The sequence below is a fragment of the Ranitomeya imitator genome, chromosome 1 (genome assembly GCF_032444005.1).
Source record: "Ranitomeya imitator isolate aRanImi1 chromosome 1, aRanImi1.pri, whole genome shotgun sequence".
NCBI lineage: Eukaryota > Metazoa > Chordata > Amphibia > Anura > Dendrobatidae > Ranitomeya > Ranitomeya imitator.
In genome coordinates, this window is record NC_091282.1 from 1,103,222,787 (window position 1) to 1,103,238,304 (window position 15,518).

The window sequence follows — 15,518 nt, forward strand, 5'->3', positions numbered from 1 at the left end:
TGGTCACCCGACCCTGCCGGCTGCGTCATGAGGAAGCACCTCCGGCACATCCTCACACATGTGCACAGCATGACGCCCCAAAGCCGGCACCGGAAGAGTGCTGCGGCAGCTGCACTTTTCCGCACACCCATGATGGCCCTCTTGACCCAGCGGTGGCGCTTTCAGGAGACTGCAGCAGCTGAGGCAGGGGCACCCCCGCTGCCTGGATTGGTCTAGCCAGGCCTGGAACGACGTCCATCTTCTATCTTCAGGTACGCCTCATTGAAGGTTCCCAGTCAAGGACAGGAAACCAACTGATGAGAGGGAGAGTTACTGCCCTTTTTATCTGTAGGTTTCCTGTCATTGAAAGGCAGATCCCCTCTCTCCTTGGTGCTGTCATAGGGGGAAGGAGAAAAATGCCTAGTGTGAACACAGCCTTAAGAAACCCAACTGCAACTATTTTAACCCCAAATTAATGCATTAATTTAAAAAAAAGCAAGCTTTCAGGTTTTCACAACTCCATGAAGTGCTTTTTGCTTGAAAAACAGATGTTTTTGACCACTGGAAAAAAAAGACACAATGTGAACATACCCTTAAGGGATCCAGTTGGATAAACATGTAGGTGGGCTGCTAGAATGAATCAAATCAGAAAAGATGAGGAAAAAGGCTTTTCAACAAATATCTGTTTTGTTTTCACTTGAAAAAGATGCCGGTTCATCATTGAAATGCATTGTGAATAAAAAGCCTTTCAACAATGAAAGGCCATCTTGTTCAAGTGAAAAAACCCAAACAGATTTGTTTTTTTTCCACTTAGAAAAAAAAAAAAAAAAAAGACGCCGGTACGGCTTTGAAACGCGTTGTGAATAAAAAGCCTTTTTCCTCGTCATCTTTTCTGAATAATTGATTCACTCTAGCAGCGAAGCCACCTACATGTTTATCCAACATCTCCTGGAAAATGTATCCACCAGCCATGGGGCAGCAGCAGCTACTATTTCTTCTTACCTACTGTACATAGGAGTTGTGCCTGTCACAACACCACCAGGTGAGCGTTACCAGCATTCTTCTTCCAAAGGGTATCACCTTATTGTGCGTTGTTTTCCACTCCTAGATTTACACAACATATTCTTTTTTTTTTTTTTAAACCAATCAGTATTTATTGAACATTTTTCACAATAAACAACATATCAGAATGAAAAGGGAAGGTGGGGGGGAGGGGAGAGGGGATAAGGGGGAAAATCCAATGCATACCGTATTAAGGACCACAATGTAATCAATACAGAATACATAAATACAGTGTCATATAGAGGATAGAAGAAATAAACAGAAAACCAAAAAACCAGAGCATAATTGTAGGAGCAAACAGTTTAAATAAGGGAAAGGGCAGACTGAGATACAAATGGCGAGGACGTCCAAGGATCCCACCACGAGAGGACCTTAGCTCTTTTCAATAGACCCCCTGCCATTATGACCTCATAACAAAAATGTAAATCAATCCTGGAGATCAGCTCTGCTCTGGAGGGGGAAGCGGAGGTCTTCCAATGCTTCGCGATACATTGCCTAGCAGCCACTAGGATATTAGAAACTATGGGGCGCAGGGGGGCAGGGAGATCGATGAGGGAGATGCCCAGGACAGCGAGTTGACCACTCAGAGCAAGGGGCAAACGGATCAGATCCTCAATCAAAGTCTCCACCTCACGCCAGAAGACCCGGACCTGCGGACACGACCACCAGACATGAGAGGAGGACCCAAGGGCGCCACATCCCTTCCAGCAGCGCGGAGAGGTAGCCGGGAAAACCCTCGCCAATCGGGCGGGGGTGAGGTACCAGTGGAGCTGAATTTTTTTCACCTGCTCCAAGTGGCCCAAACAAGACGAGAACCTAGAAGGGTGTACCATAGCAAATTGCCAATCCTCCAGGGAAGCCTCAAAGCCCAACGCTGACTCCCAGGAAGACATAAAAGGAAGTTTGTCAGTAGAACCAAATGAAATGAGGGCTTTATAAATTATGGAAATGCCATGTGGCACAATGGTGGATGGTCTGAAGAATCTATGGGCCGGGTCCTCTGTCAGAGGCGGGGGTGCACCGAATGACCGCCACGATCTGAGGAAGCTGCGAATCTGCAGGTATTGAAAGAAGTCAGACCCAGTGAGGGAAAATCTCCCTGCAAGGTCCTCAAACGACAAGAGACCGTCCGAGCCGAAAAGGTCCGCCACCCGGTGCACCCCACGCCTCGTCCAGGAGGCAAGAGAAATATGGGCAATGGCACACTCCACAGCCTGCAAAGAAACATAGTCAAACATGAATGTTAGGAGAGAAGTGCTAAGGAGCGCCCATAGTTTAGAGGCGTTCCTAATAGAACGGAGACAGGGGCCCACAGGAGGAACTTGAAGTAGTTGGAGCTCCAAAAGCAATCTAAGCGAGTTTTGGGGAGCAAAATGGGATTCAATCAGAAACCAGGGCAAACATGAGTTCCCCTCCCACCATATTTTAAGGGGCTCAAGGATCGCCGCCCTGTAATACGCCTGGACCGCAGGAGCTCCCAACCCCCCCGCAGAGTACGGAAGGGACATAATCCGACGCCTGATCCTATGGGGCTTCTTATTCCAGATAAATCGGTCTATCAAAGATTGAAACGCCGAAATAAACTTCGAGGGGATAAAAAGGGGAAGGCACCGAAAGAGGTACATTATTTTGGGGAGGAATAGCATTTTCGCCGTTTGTATGCGGGCCATCCACGAGAGGGACGCGCTTGATATTTGCTCCATGCCCCTCCTGACCTCCGAAAGAGTTTCTTCGCAATTTACTCGGACTATGTTATCTAGCCTAGTAATCTTGATGCCCAGATATGTAAAGCCCAAGGGAGCCCAAATAAAAGCATATTGAGATTGAATTTGAATCTGAAGGGGGGGGGGGGGAGGAAGAGGGGGAAAATTGTGGATTTGGTGAGATTAAGTTTATAATATGAAACCGCCGAAAACTCAGATAGGATGGTGGTGATTGCAGTCAATGAAGTTAAGGGAGAGGTGCAGGTCAGGACCACGTCGTCGGCATGAAGACCAATTTTATGTTCAGTTCCCCCCACCGCAATTCCCCTTATGTCCGCGCACTGCCTGACCATGGCGGCCAAGGGCTCCATGATCAGAGCAAAGATGATAGGGGAGAGGGGGCAGCCTTGACGAGTACCGTTCCTAATAGGAAACGTTCGAGACCCGAATCCCGCCGATCGAACCGACGCGCATGGGTTGGAATACAATGCCATAACCGCTTTGCTAATCTGCCCGGTAAGCCCAAATTTCTCCAATGTGAGCTCGATATAGCCCCAGTGCACTCTGTCAAACGCCTTCTCGGCATCGAGCGACAGGAATACACTGGGGAGACTCCCCCTCTCCACCACATCCAAGAGATCTATCAGTCGTCTGGTACCATCCCTAGTCTGTCTACCAGGAACAAACCCAACTTGGTCGGGGTGAATGAGATCAGGAAGGACTGAGAACAATCTATTAGCCCAGACTTTTGCGTAGATCTTAACGTCGCAGTTTAAGAGTGCTATCGGGCGGAAGTTCCCCGGAGATGTTGTGGGTTTCCCTTGTTTGGGGAGAGTCGCAATGGCAGCCTCCAACCCCTCAGCCCTAATACTGCCAACCGCCAGCCAATTATTAAAAAGACGCAACAGAAAGGGGGCAAGGACAGGAAAAAACTGAGCATAGTAGGAGAAGGGAAAGCCATCAGGCCCCGGGGAGGAACCCTTATTGGCCTCTCTGACAATCTGCGAGAGTTCAGACTCGACAATGGGGGAATTTAGGAAGGAGAGCTGCTCCTGAGTGACCGAGGGAAGATTAGCCCTCTCCAAGAACGCCAAAATTGACTCCCGCGAAGGTTGGGGAATCCCCAGGTCAGACCCGAGGTCATAAAGCGAGGAATAATAAGAAGCAAACTCCTCCGCAATCTGAATCGGGTTGCGAACCTGGGAGCCGTCAGACCGGAGCAAGAATGGGATCTTGGATTGGGCCTCTCTCTTCCTAACACGTCTAGCCAGAACAGCACCCGCTCGATCCCCCATTGTGTAGAATTTGGCTCTGGTTTTCCTCAGGGCCTTCTCAGCCTTATGGAGGAGGAGATTGCGAACATGTATGCGGGCTTTAGAAAGGTCAGAGAGAAGCGCTGGAGTAGGAGAAAGTTTATGAGCAGATTCCAGGCGAGATAATTCGTCTAAGGCTACCTGAAGTGCCGCATTGTATTTCCTCTTAGCCTTTGCCGCTAACTTGATGAAGTGACCCCTAATCACCGCCTTGTGGGCGAACCAGAGGGTATCGTCACCAATGTCAGGAGTGTCATTGGAGGCAAAAAATTCCCCCAAGGCCTCCCCTATACATTGGGAATTGGATTGGTCAGCCAGGAGGTAGGCATTAAGGCGCCAACGCGCAGGGGGTCTGATGGCCAAGGGGTCCTTCAGGGTAAGGGACACCGGGGCATGATCTGACCAGGTGATACTGCCAATATCTGCTGCGATGCAGTGAGGGAGAGCCACGTCATTCACCAGCACAAAATCAATCCTGCTATAAGAACCGTGTCTGGGAGACAAAAATGTGTAGTCTCTCTCACCGCAGTGCAGGTACCGCCAGACATCATGCAAGTGGAAAGAGTCAGCTAGAGGCCCGACTTCACATCTAGACAGTGAAGAGGCAGAGCAGTCAAGGACCTTGGACATTGGGGCATTGAAGTCACCAGCTATCAGCTTGTGCCCATGTTGAATATCATTAAGAGTTTTGAATACACCCTCCAAAAACTTAAGTTGGCCTACATTAGGGGCATATATCGAGGCAATAGTATATGGAGCATTATTAATGAGACACAACACCACAATGAATCTACCCAATGGATCCGCTATAGATCGAACCAGTTGGAAGGAGTTGGAGCTGCTGAAGAAAATGGCTACACCCGCCTTTTTTGACGGACCATTGGCGAAAAACTGATGCGGGTACAGACCTGATTGCATTCTGGAGTTATCACATTCCAGCAAGTGCGTTTCCTGGAGACATAAAATATCATGACGGGATTTGCTCAACTGACGCCAAACCACAGACCTCTTACCCGGCGAGTTGAGGCCATTAACGTTAATTGAATACAGTGAGATACTCATTGAAAAGGCATAAGAACAGTTTTACAGTCCTCAGACACTGATAACCTGAGCAAAGGCAGAGAAAACATGTGGTCAGTATAGCAGGACATAAGAAAGGGCAAAACAGAAACAGGAGAGAGAGAACATAGGGAAACAAACAGGACATACAACAAAAAAACCAGCGGACCAAGGTCCATTCAGGAATATCCTGAGTCCAGAAGGTGAGAATCAAAAAAACAGTTCACCTATGGGGCAAACAGATGCTGCTGGAGCTCTCAAGCGAGAGACCAACGCAGCTTAAAAAAGGAAAAAAAAAGAAAAACCAAGTAAATCCGTGCGGGAAAATAGCCAGGAACCAAAGATACAGTGGGCTCAGGCCTCCTCCCAGTCCGGTGTGATACGGACCCTGGGACCTCCGTCAGACCCGTGCTTAGGAATGTTCACGGCACTCGAGGAGTCTGGAGTCCCCATTTAGCGAGAGCCGAAGCCGCGTGGGACGGAGTTAGGCAGGTAGTGATTGATCCGTCTTTGCGAATGAGCAGCTTCGTCGGAAATCCCCAGCGATACAGGATGCCTTTCTCTCTGAGGATGGTAGTGTAGGGGGCAAAGGCCCTCCGCAGAGCCAAAGTGCCCGGGGAGAGATCCGGAAAGACTGAGATGTTTGCAAATCTTTCAGGAAGCGCTGGGGTTCTCCTCAGGGCCTGTAGGAAGTCCTCCTTTATTTCAAAAAAAATGTATGCGCGCCAGCACATCTCTGGGAATGGAGGGCCCCAGGCCAGAGGGTTTAGGGATCCTATGCACGCGGTCTATTATGAAGTCCTTTGGCGCGAACTGCGGTAAGGCTGCCGCCATAAAGTCCTGCAGGAATGGCTTCAAATCCCCTGCCAGGACAGATTCCTCGATGCCTCTCAGTTTAACGTTATTTCTCCTGGATCTATCTTCCAGGTCCAGGGCTTTAGCGTGAGTTTTAGCAGCTAGGGTTTGCAGGGATTCATGTGCGTCCCAGAGCTCATTATGAGAGGAGACCAGTTCCGCCATCTTGCGCTCCAGGCGGTCCGTGCGATTGCCCAGCTCTGCCACCTCTCCTCTTAGCTCAGCCAGCATAGTACGCAAGTCCTCTTGGATGGAGGATCTAAGGTCCCCAAGCAGGCCTTTAAGGAGAGATGCGGTCACCGGGCCATCAGCTGAGTCAGACGCCGAGCCTCCTGAATTTAACGCTGCTCCGCCAAAATGCGACGCTGCTGCGTCCGAATGTGATGCTGTTCCGCCTGTATGCGACGCCGCAGCGCCGGACCGCGACGCCTGAGCGTTGCGTTGTGAGGAGCGGGAAGCCCTGGGGGAGGACGGCGCCATCTTGGATTCCGGCGGTGGCTGCGGGGTGGCTGCAAATTAGTCGGGAATTCTCCTAGGGGGATCGCGGTTGCACGCTCTGGATTTCCCCATGCACTCACCGACGCTCCGGGAGCCAGCACCGATGTCGTGAAGGCAGAGGAGGACACCTGAGAGGTAGAAATGTGCCGCTTTGAGGTTCCTGGCTAAGGAGCTCCCACTCTGTGCGACCTACTCCATCAGCAGATAGGCCACGCCCCCACAACATATTCTTAAGAGCATAAACCTATGTTAATGTCATGTTAAAAATGGTATCTGACTGACAGACTGGATGTTTCTGAGCAGGAGGAACTGATCAGATTGATGTGTTTCCTGGGACACGTTTTTAGTAAAACTTGCATTTTATTCATTGAAATCGCTGGTGTTTGTATGCCAAGAAGTAACAATGGAGTGGGCACCACCTGTATATTGATGGAGTGCTAACCAAAATGCATGTAAAACAAATGCGTTTACAAAACAAGAGGAAACACCAAGGTTACTTACTGGTAGCCGGTTTTTCTGGAGCCCATGACAGCACACCTGAGAGAGGGATCCGCCCAGTCGGGACAGGAAACCTACTGAAATAAAAGGGCGGTACCTCTCCCTCGCTTCAGTTGGTTTTCAGAGCATGAGAGGCCCCCTTGGTTAGTTCACATGGCAATCTACCACCACATTATAATAATAATAATAATAATAATAATAAAAAACACCCAACTAAAGTGCACACCAAAGGGTGAAAAAAGGGAGGGAATATACAGGTGCTGTCATGGGCTCCGGAAAAACCGGCTACCAGTAAGTAACCTTGGTGTTTTCCCGTCTCCCATGACAGCACACCTGAGAGATTTTTGGAGAAAGAAACACCTTAGGGAGGGACCACCGCTTGCAGCACCCTTCTACCAAAGGTAAGGTCAGTTGAGGAGGATAGATCTAGTCGATAGTGTCTAAAGAAGGTAGACGGTGAGGACCAGGTAGCGGCCTTACAAATTTGATCAATCGATACCTCTGCTTTTTCTGCCCAGGAAGTAGCCACGGCTCTGGTGGAGTGAGCCTTGATGCCTTCAGGGATCGGGGCACCACGAGAAGCATGGGATAAGGAAATGGCCTCCCTAATCCACCTAGCAATAGTACCCTTGGATACCCCATATCCTTTCCTGCTACCCTGGAAAGCTACAAATAAGGACTGATCTTTCCTCCACTGACTAGTCAAAGATAAGTATTGTAAAATAGCTCTTCTTACATCCAGTGTATGAAATTTCTCTTCCCCTGGATTTTTGGGATTATTACAAAAAGAGGGTAATACAATCTCCTGGCTTCTATGAAATTTAAGAACTACTTTCGGCAGGTATGCGCGGGTCTGGTCTGAGTACTACTCTGTCATCAAATATTTGTGTGTAAGGAGGGGAGATAGACAGGGCTTGCAAGTCACTGACCCTACGGGCTGATGTCAACGCTACCAGAAGTACAGTCTTAAGAGTGAGCATCTTTATTGATGACTCCTGCAAAGGCTCGAATGGATCACTAGTCAGAGCCTCTAACACCAAATTTAAATCCCATGGAGGAACCCTCTGAATTATTACTGGTCTAGACCTACTACAGGATTTTATAAAGCGGGACACCCATCTGTTGGAGGCCAGATTACAATTATATAAGGCTCCTAAAGCCGACACCTGTACCTTGAGCGTATTAGTTGCCAACCCCAGTTGTAACCCCGCCTGTAAAAATTCGAGAATAGTACCTACAGGCGCCTTATCTCCCAGAGGTTGCCCTGAAAAATCTAGAAACTTTTTCCATGTTCTACCATATATCCTTGATGTTACTGGCTTTCTACTTTTCAACAAGGTGGAAAACCCCTGCCTACTCAGTAATGCCCTCTCAAATTCCAGGCTGCAAGATGGAAGCCCTTCACTTGAGAGTGGCATATTGGACCCCGAGTAAGCAGGTACGGAATTTCTGGCAGAATCCATGGATCGGTCACTGACATTTGTCTCAGGAGGGAAAACCAAGGTCTTTTTGGCCAAAATGGAGCAATCAAAATTACTCTCGCCTGCTCCATTCTGATCTTCCTTACCACTGTCGGAATCATTGCTATCGGTGGAAATACATACGCGAGACTGAAATTCCATTGTATTTGGAGAGCATCTACCGCGAAGGGTTTCTCTCTCGGGTCTAAAGAACAGAAATTCTCTGCTTTCCTGTTGTTTAGGGTGGCAAATAAATCTATCACAGGTAAGCCCCAAGCCTGCACCCCCAGGGTGACATTCACGAAGATCACTCACCAACCGCTGACCATGAAGGGTACCGGATTCTGAGGCTGGATAGGAGCATGGACCACATCCCTCCTAGACGTTGAGGAGTCCTGAGATCTCCGAGGGCGATTGCTACTCCATCCACTGGAGCGTCCACTCCCTTTAACACGTTGGTGGGCAGGTGAATCACTTGACCTGGGCTCATGCTGCTGCTCCATACTATTCTCCATCTCTGGAGACCTTAACGAAGTGAGCAGCGTTTCTTCATCTTTACACCCTTAAATAGGGTGAACCGCCGTGCCCACCGCCTCTTCCGGTCCCTGAAAAAGCTTCTCCCCCTCCTGTAGACCCGCCGGGAGGCCTGGAGCGATGCCGGTGATCGGAGCGATGGGCGCCGCCATCTTGGATCCGGCGCGCGGCTCTGACGTCACGCAGGCACGCCCCTACCCAGCGTGCCTTGCGCGCAGCGCCAGCCGCGCACCCGGAAGTGACTACTCACAGAGGGGGAGAGCGGTGTGGGAGACACAGAAGGGCCCCAGGACCACGAACCATGGCTGACCCGACGCCCGCACGTGCGCCAGAGCCCGGAGGATCTGCGGACGGCGCTTCCAGCTTCTTGAAGGCCGGCACACAGGCGCCCTGCCTGTTCTTCCAGTACCGGGACAGGAGTGGGTAAGTGGAACTTCAATCAACGATACCGCCATGATGTTCAGCACAAGGGTTCCCATCAGGACAGGAAACCCAACTGAAGCGAGGGAGAGGTACCGCCATTTTATTTCAGTAGGTTTCCTGTCCCGACTGGGCGGATCCCTCTCTCAGGTGTGCTGTCATGGGAGACAGGAAAATAGGAGGCCACCTCCTGTGGTGATACATGTGGGGCCTCCTTCTCATAGGATGCTTCTTCCCGGAGTCAATTTACCTGGGTGACTGTGCACTTATTGCTTTTTTTTTTTCTTATATATTCTTTAGATACTGCATCACATATTGTCTGCACATGTGCATTGCACTTTTCTTCTTTACTGACTGCTACTTGACATCACTTTAGGGGTAGTGTCCACTCATACTTTTCTTAGATATCCACCACTTTTACATGGCTCCATTGGTTATCACGCTGGTCATATTGGTTGTATTGCTAGGAAACAGCCTCAGGCACAACATGCGTTATTTTAAATGTTTTTATTTGAGTTGTTTGGGTTTTTGTGTATAAATTTAGCAATGGCAAATTGTTTTTGCATGTATATTTCCTTTTTTTTTTAATTTAGTGTATGAGTCTAATGGGCAGTCCTACTCCGTGATGGACAATCACCGGATAGGACCACGGACTGGTCACAGATACAAACACTAGGGACTATAATGCATAATATACATTCCTGTATATCATTCTGCTCAGCATCAGCTCCTTTATATAGCGCTGTCCACAGATCGGACTGCACGCACAACGTAATAAGTTCTACTTAAATGGAACCTGACAGCTGACAGACGGGGCCTGGTCCATGGGCAGCATGTATCAGACAATGGCTGCACAGTTCCAGCTAGGCATGTTTAACCCTGAAAGGCTGCGGCGTTTCAGAGAACAACAGTTTACAAGCTGCCGCGGACTGAGCCGCTGCCATGGATTGATAGGTCTCTGTCTCAGTGCTTGTATAGGGAAGGATCGATCACTCTCAGGCAGCAAGAATTTGCCGGGGACCTGCCTGTCCGAGTAGTCTCCTGTGCAGTTCTGTCAGTGGCAGCTTTTAAACCATGTTCTTCTCTGCTTTTCAGAAATATGGCTCGGATCTGTAGAAGATGTCTGGTATGTATCAGTCGTCAGGTTCCCTTTAAAAAAATGCTGAAGTTCTGTGACGCAGATTTTGATGGTGCAGTTTTCACTGTAAATCACTATCATAAAACAAGTTAGGGATATTTCTTTGTGTAAAAAAATGTTAAAATTACAGTAAGAATAACCTACAGAAATTCAGCCTCGGAGTTTCTCTTACTCCAATTATTTGGGCATGGGATCTTTTTAGAGCCCAATAATAACCAAAATAAAACCAATCTTCCTTCCTGTCCCATCCACACTTACATGATGCATAAAGTAGGAAAATCTGCATCTGTGCACACTGCCATCAGCAATAAGTGCTGACGACAGCTTTCCTGTTCATAGTGAGTCATCACCATGTAAACAGCACAGACACAAAGAAGCAAGAACAGGGAGGGCAGCAGCTCACAGCTGGCAGCGCACTCCCTATTACCCCAGGTGACCCCCAGAGTGGTACACAAGAGACATACAGCACAGCGGCGTCACTCCACCATACATAGCCGGGCACAGGGCCAGTGTGCTGCCCTGTCATCTAATCACCCTGGCAGAAACAGGGATTCTGCATCTATGGAAAATGCCCTGGCTGCCCCTTAGCTCTGCTTCTGGCACAGTGTGACACTTACTCCACAGACTGAGCCATGCCCACAGCATGTGCCACGTGTCCAGCCTCCCATGCCGTACCCCTGCCCGCTGGTATAGTGTATACAGGCTACAGTGCTACCGCTACATGGGGAAAGGAGCACATGTACTAATAACAGGGGAACTACAAGTCTCAGGAAGGACCATGGGCTAACACTACATACTGATAGCAGTGCTGGCCAAATAACAGGAGAACTACAAGTCTCAGGAAGAACCATGGGCTAACACGACATACTGATAGCAGTGCTGGCCAAATAACAGGAGAACTACAAGTCTCAGGAAGAACCATGGGCTAACACGACATACTGATAGCAGTGCTGGCCAAATAACAGGAGAACTACAAGTCTCAGGAAGAACCATGGGCTAACACTACATACTGATAGCAGTGCTGGCCAAATAACAGGAGAACTACAAGTCTCAGGAAGAACCATGGGCTAACACTACATACCGATAGCAGTGCTGGCCATATAACAGGACAACTACAAGTCTCAGCAAGCCTCAAGAAAAGAACGAGAACTCCACATAGGAGTGACGGTAGCTCCAGAGCGCAGGACTACAATTTCTGGCTCTCCATAAGTCTCAAAGCTACAACTCCCAGCATACCCAGACACTTCCAAATATGCTGGGCGTTGGAGTTGTGGCCAGCTAGATAACAGAAGCTGGACTTATACCAGCTCCTAAAGGAACTACAACTCTCAGCATGGCTGAAGGGACGTCACATAGTAGAACCACAAGTCCCAGGCTGCCCTACACGCCTGGGACTAGCAGCCGCAGGACAGTTCCCTGCCGCTGCACACACCAGTCAGGCTCGGTGGTCCTGCAGCCCGCAGTTACCCCTCCCGGCTGTCAGTAGCAGCCCCGCACGCTGCCCGCACACAGCGGCGCCTCTTACCTCCGCTCCTCGCTGCTTTCTCTTTTTGTCTGTCAGAGCTGCGCTGTTTAGTTTACATGGGCGTGGCTTCACCAGGAAGACGCCTCCTATTGGCTGGAATTTCACATAACAACAACACCTCCCCGGCTCTGCACTTACTACTTTTGGGCCGCGGTAACCGCGGATCTCTCCTGTCCGTATAGCGCCAGGCAACTAGTGACGTCACGAGCCCTCAGCCAATGCCTGACGCTAACAAAGATTGTGCCTTTGTTTCTAAGGCAGCACCTAAGCTTCTAGCATCACGTGAGGAGATGGCTGCTCCACGGACAACATTGATTGGTCAGTTTATCAAGATTCCCAGCCTATCACGTTATCCGCCAGTGGCGGGAACTTGGAGTGGCTGCTGGGCAGAGCTGGTGTGGCGGCGGCGCTGGTTCTGGTGATGACGTCATGACATAAGTGCGGCAGAGAGGTGCGGAGACGTGAGTGCGCCATGTACAGGCTGCGCCGGCCTGGTCTGTGCTGACTGGTCATGAGCAGGGATGCTGTCGCGCCGCGGTGTGGTCTCCTGACTCTCATGTTGCTGTGCACTAATGTCTGGACCTTTGTGACGGCCCCTATATAGCGAGAGTGGTATAGTCCATGCCAAATGTAAAGAAAGACTCCGGCCCCGATGATAGACTAGTGGCAGTGCTGGCGCAGGCTGGCTCTGGTGATGGGCCTCACTCGGCTCCGCTCACCACAAAGAGCCGCCTCATTGTGGCTAAAAAAAACCCGCCAGCGCGTCTTGCAAATAGTCCTACTTTTCCCATTGTTATTATTCCTGTCCCTGACTAAAGCCAGCACCTCATTGTACTGCTGTATAGGCATCTAGTGACGCAGTACAGCCTGCTTTATAGAAGAGCCAGTCCCTCAGATTGTCAGTTCCTGCGCACTCCGTTAGGCTATTGTATTGTGGGCGTGCGCTAGCGATGCATCCGCCATAGGGCTTAATGGTGGCGTTAACGGACTGCCTTATGCCGCGGTGTAATGTAGTCCGTCTAACGGACCGCTAAAACGCAGTGAACCTGGCCTAACGCAACAGGTTGCATTTTTTTGACGTGTCAAATTTCTGCGGCCATATGCATGCGGACGCTTGCGAATGGAGTGCGTCAAAACAATGCGTTGCAGTCTATTCGAACGTATAGGTAAGCAAGGACATACACACTCTTGCGTTTGCGTGCGAATGCGTATTTATGAGTAAACATGTCCAGGTACTGGTTTTAAGCACCCCCCAAACAAAGCTTTTAAAAGAGGGTGTGGACACTGGGAGTCCAGTACTTTCAAGCCTATGGAAGAGATTACAAGCAATCGGATTCAGTGAAGACTCAGATATTTACAAAATGTGAGTATACAAGCTATATGTCTGCCTGTCTTTCTCCCTGCAGTCTGTAATTTCAGTCTCTCGCAGTTATAGCCATGTCCTCCAGTGCAGAGCAGACCTCACAGTGGACAGGAGACTGAAGTGAGTACACTTGCTACTGATTGGTATTTACTGTCACTATTTACACTGTGACAAAATCATGTTTTTTTCTTTACAAAACACTTCAAGTGCAGACGAGCAGGAGCAGCAGACTCAGGCCCAAGTTCCGGTGGCAAGACGGTGTGTAAGGCTAGGTTCACATTGCGTTAGTGCAATCCGTTTAGCGGATACGCTAACGGATTGCGCTAACGCAATGTCCAAAAAGGGATTGCGTTTGGCCGATCTGCGCTAGCGAAGAACAGACCCTGAACGCTGCAAGCAGTGTTCAAGGTCCGTCCGAAAATAACGGCACATCGCTGACACATGCCAAAAATGGCATACGTTAGCGATCCGTTAGCACATTGCAGTCAATGGGGGTGCTAATGGATCCGTTAGATAGCGTTAATTGCGCCAATTTCGCCATGTAACGGATTCCGTTAGCGGACACCCACTAACGCAATGTGAACCTAGCCTAAGTATTCTGTACTGTTTTTATTTATTCTTGACTGTTTTGGTACTATTGACTGTTTTTTGTTCTTGTTGACAGTTTTTGTTTTAAGTGTTTTAACTTTACAACACTAATGTATTTATTTCATTTTTAGGTTCCACAACGGGATGAAGAATTAATCGACAATGACCTCATAACGTTGGTGGAAGAGAGTTCCGTTGTGGGACACCCGGGATCAACAGCACTCGGACGCTGTGGTGATTCGGTGGCTGTGGAATGAAGTGGTCCAATCGCTGATGGATGACTGGGACAATGCCACACCACAAGTCCGAAAGGATTTTCGTAAGTATTGCAATGTGGTCTGACGCGGCAGTAAACCTGTAGGCCGTGATCACACAACCTTGTGTGATGCGAGAAACTCCTCCGAGTTTCTCGAATCACACACGGTTGTGTGATCCCGGCCTAAAGTGCATTGTTTAACAATTTTTATTTTTTTCCCTTTCACAGGGAACAAAGTCAGAATCCGTTGGCGTTCGATGAAGGATCGCTTCAATAAGGACCTGAGACAGGAGATCCAAGTTCGCAGTGGTGCTGCTGCAAGGATCAGGAAATACAAGTACCATAGGAGGCTATCTTTCCTGAGGCCTGTCCTTGCTCAGCAAACGTAAGTATTTGTGTGTTGTATTCCCTAATCTGATTTTTTATTTCTATTCCACAGGATATGTTGGCTCTTTTACAATTGTAATTTTTTTGTAGTAATGTTTTTAATTTCTTTTCCACTCAGAACCTGAAGCAGCACCCTCAAACCTGGATCGTCCTCTGGAGTGGCCCCTCATCGAACAGCCCCAGCCATCCACCAGCGATGCAGCAAGTGGCCAGGCTTCACAGGCTGGAGAACAGGCAGCTGGTCCTTCAGGTGTTCCCCTGTCCCAGTCCTCTGCCACTGTTTTTTTTTGGGGGGGGTCTTCCCACCAGCAGCAGACGGTCTTGGACAGAACACTCATCCCCGAGTTTGTTCACTTGAGCTCGGTCTTCCAGAATGGCCTGAATGCGCTCGGAGATAGACTGGAAAGTGGCCTCGCCCATATAAACACACTTTTCCAGGATGTCAACTGACGCATTGACCACCTGGAAGCTGACCTTCAGAGACCGGCACAACATTTTTTTTTTTTTTACTGCGATAGAGCCGGGCATGTCAGAACACCTTACGCCTGAACTCCAGCTTAATGTGATGCAGGCCTGCAATGCTGCTTACTTACAGGCTATGAAGCAGACTCGGTACTTCCAGCAGCCACACGTGGCATTTCTGCCTGTGCCACCACTAACCTGCTTCAGTTCTTTACAGAGTTCTGCTGCATACCACTGTACGGCCACCACCATGCCCAGTCCTGCTGCACACCACTATACCGCCACCACTATGCCGGGTCCTGCTGAATGCCAGTCCACCACCAGGCCGAGTCCTGCTCCTATATGACCGTCCACTGCCACACCATGCCAGGTCCAGATCCTGCATGACTGTCCACCACCAGGCTGGGTCCAGGTCCTG

At 49.4% G+C, this 15,518-nt stretch overlaps 2 protein-coding genes across 6 annotated transcripts in view; one reads left to right on the forward strand and one right to left on the reverse strand.

The window, feature by feature from the left end:
- The window catches only part of CASP3 (caspase 3), a 70,438-nt gene extending 58,221 nt beyond the window's left edge, over window positions 1–12,217 (reverse strand). Inside the window, exon 1 of one of the 2 annotated variants that reach the window (XM_069744300.1) lies at window positions 12,045–12,217. The gene's annotated coding sequence lies outside the window, so the exon portion shown is untranslated. Of the gene's footprint in view, window positions 1–10,406; window positions 10,427–12,044 lie in introns of those variants that run through there. The other variant, XM_069744301.1, reaches the window with a different exon arrangement.
- Window positions 12,218–12,234: 17 nt separating this feature from the next.
- Window positions 12,235–15,518, forward strand: part of PRIMPOL (primase and DNA directed polymerase) — a 112,532-nt gene continuing 109,248 nt past the window's right edge. For 2 of the 4 annotated variants that reach the window (XM_069744296.1, XM_069744299.1), the window contains exon 1: window positions 12,392–12,495. The gene's annotated coding sequence lies outside the window, so the exon portion shown is untranslated. Of the gene's footprint in view, window positions 12,363–12,390; window positions 12,506–15,518 lie in introns of those variants that run through there. The other 2 variants (XM_069744298.1, XM_069744297.1) reach the window with 2 other exon arrangements.